The 6,515-nt window shown below is 35.1% G+C and overlaps 1 pseudogene; it reads left to right on the forward strand.

Moving 5' to 3' along the window:
* Positions 1-457: 457 nt before the first annotated feature.
* LOC121228255 (allene oxide synthase 3-like) lies at positions 458-2,007 on the forward strand (annotated as a pseudogene).
* The last annotated feature ends 4,508 nt before the right edge of the window (positions 2,008-6,515 follow it).

Consider the following 6,515-nt stretch of genomic DNA (forward strand, 5'->3'; position numbering starts at 1 on the left):
AATTGTCAATATTATTAAAATTCTTAGTTAAATTTAAAGTCCATTACAATGACTACCGATTACTTTTTTTCTTAGTTAAATTTAAAATTTTATTTTAAAAGAAGTAAATTGAATCAGTCATAAAGGCCGAAGTGCTTCATTTGCATTAAAATTTATAGCTATATACTTGTTAATCTCTTGATTTTGTTTGAAGAATTTAAAAATGGGTAATCTTTATTATTAGTTTTTTAGGTTTACATTGTGATTTTTATCTTTATTGTTAATGAAATGTGTTGAATTTATAACAGTTAAAGCGGTTGAATAATTTGGGTAATGCAAATACATAATCCATAGCAAAAAACAAATGCTGTCATTCTCGAGCGTGCATAAACAATGGTAGGGGTACTTTATTCATTAGTACCATTCACACTTTAAAGTTTTAGATTTCTGGAACGTGTAAATCATTTTCCAATTCCTATATATGCTATCATAGGCGTCCTTCTCCAAATTATTCATTTGCCTCGTTTAAGCCCATAAACAATGTCTTCTTCTTCTTCTTCTTCTTCTTCTTCACTGCCGTCGACAAAGCTGCCGGTGAAACCAATTCCCGGTGACTATGGCCTTCATTTCTTCGGTCCAATTCGAGATCGATTAGCATACTTTTACAATGAAGGCAGGGACAAGTTCTTTGCGAATCGAATCCAAAAATACCAATCCACGGTCTTCAAACTAATATGCCTCCCGGACCTCCAATTGCCTCTTGCTCTCACGTTATTTGTCTTCTCGATGCTATCTCCTTCTCTGTCCTTTTTGACGCTTCGAAAGTCGAAAAACGTGATGTTCTTGACGGTACTTTCTTGCCTTCCCTGGCCTACACCGGTGGCCATCGTGTATGTGCCTACCTCGATCCTTCCGAGCCAAAGCATACAACTTTAAAGTCCTTCTTTTTATCTACTCTCGCAGCCCGTCATCATAAGTTCATACCATTCTTTCAAATAGGCTTGTCAGAGCTTTTTAACGAGCTTGAAGCTCAGATTTCTACCAAAAAAGAAGCTTATTTTAACACCCTGAGCGATACCATGTCATTCAACTACGTTTTTCGCCTGTTCTGTAACAAAAACCCTAGTGAAACAAAGATAGGTTCTCAAGGACCAAAACTTGTTGACAAATGGTTGTTGTTTCAGCTTGCACCTCTTGGATCACTAGGGTTATCACCCAAAATTCTAGGTTATTTCGAAGATATTTTGTTACGTACATTTAGTTTCTCATTTTTTCTCGTTAAATCTGATTACAAAAGTTGTACGATGTGTTTTATGAGTTTGGAAGCTCGGTATTGGATGAAGCTGAAAATGAGTTTGGAATTGAAAGAGACGAAGCTTGCCATAACCTGATTTTCCTTGCCGGCTTTAATGCTTATGGTGGCATGAAAGTCCTATTCCCAGGGTTGATCAAGTGGGTTGCATTAGCCGGACAAACGTTACACCGGAGACTAGCTGATGAAATCAGGGCCGTCATCAAGGCTGAAGGTGGGGTCACTTTATCTGCTTTGAACAAGATGGTTTTGGCCAAATCGGTGATCTATGAATACCTAAGGATCGATCCACCAGTTCCATTCCAATACAGTAAAGCTAAGGTTGATTTGGTAGTTGAAAGCCACGATGTAGCCTTTGAGATAAAAAAGGCGAGATGATATTTGGGTATCAGCCATTTGCAACTAAAGATCCTAAGATTTTTGTGAACCCTGAGGAGTTTGTGGCTGATAGATTTGTGGGGGAAGAAGGAGAGAAACTTTTGAAGTATGTATATTGGTCGAATGAGCGTGAGACGGAGGATTCCACGGCGGAGAACAGGCTTGTGCCGGGAAAAATCTGGTGGTGCTGCTGTGTAGAGTGTTGTTGGTGGAGTTTTTCCTTCGTTATGACACGTTCCAAGTTGAGGCTAGTACGTTTATGTTCGCTCCATCCGTGACGTTCAAGTCTTTGACTAAAGCCTCATCAAGTACTTGACTGCCCATGACTGAAATTTAGTTGTTGTGAAGGGTGTTTAATTTGATTTACCATCTTGTTCTCTAAATTTCATTTGAAGTCCTTTGGTTTGGTGCTAGCATGGAGAATATTGAGCCAAGAAATCATATGCTGGAAAAAAAAAAAGACTTTGCAACAAACAAATGGGTATGGAGTACTAGAAGATGGGGAATGAGTGACCCAAATCCTGTTTCATAAGTGGGGCTCATTGTACCTAGTGTTATGTTTTCTTTTCAGCTTGTTTACAATAAGAATTTATAGAGTTAAAAGATAATAAATTGGAATAAAAGAAAGAAAGAAAATTGATTGATGGGTTTTTTTATTATTATTACAATATGTTAGGTTTTTATTCTAACTTTAGTAAGAATATGTTATGTTGTTAGTGTTCTTTGCGTGTTTTCTTACCTTCTAATTTTTGTAATATTGTTTATGTTTCTGCTTAGTTGTTTTTTCTAAGTATAAGCATGTGTAATAATATATATATATATATATATTGTATTGTCATTTAGGAGAATGTGGGTTGAGTGCACTGAAACGCATTATTTTCCTATTTATGGGTTGAGGAGAGATTATTGGTAGTTCTGAGCACTGTGTTAAAAAAATAACAGATATAATCAGAACTTATAATGATTTTATAATATAAAGTAAATTTTAACATAATTTTGAAAACAATTAGTTCGTAACTTTGTTATCATTACATTTTGACAGTTATTAATTACTTTTTAATGAAATATACACATGTAATTATATACACGTTCGATACAATATTCTTGAATTTCTAGTTTACTTTTAACTTGCATTCTTTTTTAATGAATGCATAGAATATGGGAGGTTTTTTTGGTGAATAAAAAATATTATTATACTTCAAGAAATTCTAATGCTTCGAGGGGTCTCAAACAGTTGTAAATCCTCCTTTTTTTGTAAAAGTCAATTTGACTAAACAATTCGCATTTTGATTATGTTCCTGAGAATGTATCTTAATATCATTGACCTTTTTTGGGACAACATATGGTGTATTCTTTTCTCAGTGCAAAATTTGAAGTCTTCGAAACATCTCCATGTATGGCTTAACAACCTCCAGCTATTCGATTGGATTATCACCCTGTCATGGCCTCTTCGTTGGATGAGTTTTAGACCATCTAAAATGTCCCAAAATTCTGCATAAAAATTGAGCATTCCCTATAAATCAATTAATCCAACGACTCAATCTCTGTTCTCATCACGCATAACTCCCCCAACAGTTGCACTCCCTGATTCCAATTGAACAACACCATTTTTAAATTTCAATTGGGTAACCATGTAAAATAATAATTACTTGCCAAAGGGGCACAAATATATTAAATGATTATGCATATATTCAAGGTTGCCAATTATAAGAATAATGTAAGTAACATTACCTTGATTTATAAAAAAAAAATCAAAGAGATAAGCATGGGCAATTATTGGAAAATCAATTATATTGAAGTATAAAGAATGTCACAATTAATCCTTTAAAATCGATTTAATAATAGAATATTAAATTAAATGCCCTATTTTCTTAGTCTATAAATAGAGAGTTGTTGAAGAGCTCAAGTTATATTTTAAACTATCACATCGGTTTTCTTAGGTTGTTTCTTTTTGTAAAAAATACAAAATTATTTAAAAAATTGAACAAAAGAATGAATCTAAATATTTTTTATGTTACAAATAGGCGGATGATTGTGTGTTGAAGGCGTTTATACATAATACTGGGGAGCCTCCGATCCCTGAAATTTGTGGGTACCTGCAAGAGGTTGGATTCTTGCATGTGTCTCGCATGCAAGGGGGTTGCAAACGCAATCCCACCTAATCAGCGCATTGGTGGAAAGATGGAGGCCCAAAACACACATCCAACTTCCATGTGGCGAGTATACAATCACACTCGAGGACGTATCGTTACAGCTCAGACTGCCAGTGGATGAGCCAGTCATTACAGGATCAACGATGGTTTGAGGAAAGTGGACCTCTACATGGAATGTTGGGAAGGTTCTGAACAGATTCGAAGGTGGTTGGATATCGATCAACTGGTTGGAGAGAATTTCATAAGCTTCTCGACACGCCGGAGGAGGTCATACAACATATCCGAGATTCTCTGGTTAACAGGGGCATTTATGTCGATATCTAATTTGGTGCAGTAGTGGCTTTTACATCTAGCGAACTTCAGTGACTGCACAAAACTAAGTTGGGGGATCTACCATGTTGTCCATGTATATGGAGCTTTGCAGAGCAACACAACCGAAAGACATCAATGGGGTTGCCTGATGCTGTAGTTGGGCCTGATGTGAATACCGTTTCTACATCCCAAAGTGACCGACACATATATTTTGTTGTACAGGTAAACATCATTTATCATAATACGTAGTTGTAAGTAAATGTTTTTATTATCATATGTTTCACTATATATCACTTTATTATGAATCTATTGCTGCTATAAGTAATGCCATACAAAGTCATTACCCAACATATCGATTATGAACTCGTAATTCTTTAGAGCATTAGCCTCTTATAACAAAGACTTGAATTAATACCCATGGTTAGTGGCAATCGGATTTAGGTAAATCACCCTGAATGCCAAGTGAATTAATTACAAACAATTCAGATCATTCATCTTGGGTCTAGTCTAATGGTATATTCTTCCAATGAATACATCTATATCTCTACTCGTAGAGTCAATGCTTAGGATAGCCAAGACTAGCCATCTCCCTAATTGGAATTATAGACAACATAATAATCCTTATAAGTGTTTAAATCAAATGCTCACTTTGATTTTTACAGGATTACGACTTGCTTTAGATAATCTACTGAATAAGTTGTCTTTCTCGCAATGTAACATTCTTTACATGACCATTTATCATCAGTTGAATTTAGACAATCATGGCTAATATTTGTTCTCCCAATTTTGCTGTGTATGCAAATATGAAAGACAGAAACACAAAAGACATAATAGTGAAATGTTTGAAATTAACTTTATTATTTATTCATCGTTCAAATACATAGAAAATAATTACATTGTTTACTACAATATGGGCACATTTCTTAATAGGGCACTATCTGTATCAGAGAAAAAATGCCACGTCTTACCGATCACTAGAGTTTGAATATTTGTTGAGAAAAGAGTGAATGAGACAACACAAGTGGCTCGAACTGTTTAAATATTATATTTAATTCATTGACTACCACTCGAGAAGGCAATTTATGGTGACGCTTTAAGTCAAAATTCCCTGTTCACTTTGAGAGCGATGAATGCACATGGACTTAGAGTGAGACGACTCTATTTTAGCGAGTTGAGACTAAACCCGTATTTTTTTACAGATTCAAAATTACAAAAAGTGATAGCAGTGAAAGTAAGTGAAGGCTGTTGAAAATGAGCAACAATGAATTCAGTAGAGTGATAAAAGGTTTGTACTTCCGTGATGTTTGTTACCGAATGATTCAGAGTGAAGTGAACATTCTTCCGAGGCTCTAGCGAACCTAGAATACTCTATGACAAAAAATATAATGATTTGAAACCATTTATGGAGCATCATGAAAAATAGATACCACTATGTAGCTAGTGTTTAGTATGTCAGCAAGTTAAGGTAGAACATCAAGTTTCGTTAGGATTATTGCAACCTATAATGATTCTTGAATGAAAGTGGGAGCGAGTCACTATGGACTTTGTAACAGGATTGTAGTTATCGTCGGAAAAAGAAAGATTCAATTTGGCTGATTATTGACAAGTTGAACGAAGTCCACTCATTTTATCCGTGGTGAGAGTTGATCAATTCACTGGAAAAACTGGGTTGAATTGTACATTTCATAAATTGTGAGATTGCATTGTGTGCTATTATCTATCATCTTGGATCGAGATCTGAGGTTTACCTCTAGATTTGTGGTAAATTGCATAAAGCTTTGGTACTAAGTTGATTTTAGTACGACTTTTCACCCTCAGACGATGGTCAATCCAAACGAGTAACCCAATACTTGGAGATATGTTGCATTTTTGTCTAATTAAATTTGAGAGAAGTGGGAAAAATTAATATCGTGGTCGAATTTTCCTACAATGATAGTTACCAAGATAATTAAAATGGCATTACGGAGCTTATATGGTCGTAAATGAACTCCTCTGTGCTGGTAGAGTTGAGAGAAGGAAAATGAATAACAAACTTAATGCGAGAAAAAAAGATAAAGTTAGAACATTTAAGTTCTTAGAAGTTGCACTTATAGAAAGAAATTCTTATGTCGGCTGAAAAGAAAGGATATCGAGTTTCAATTGGCGATATAAAGTCTTTCTGAAAGTTTTGCCTGGAGAAAGTTTGTGATTCAATAGAAAAGAAAGCAATGGGTTCATTGGACTGTTTGAAGTTCTCGAAGAATTGGGCCCGTAGCATATTGGTTAGCTCTACCTCTAGAATTGGACAAGATCCATAATGTTTTTCATGTGTTGATGTTGAGAAGATACAATTGATCCCTCTCATGTTTTAATCCCCATGACATAGAGTACAGTGTATTAAT

This window comes from Gossypium hirsutum, chromosome A04 (genome assembly GCF_007990345.1).
Source record: "Gossypium hirsutum isolate 1008001.06 chromosome A04, Gossypium_hirsutum_v2.1, whole genome shotgun sequence".
NCBI classification, from domain to species: domain Eukaryota; kingdom Viridiplantae; phylum Streptophyta; class Magnoliopsida; order Malvales; family Malvaceae; genus Gossypium; species Gossypium hirsutum.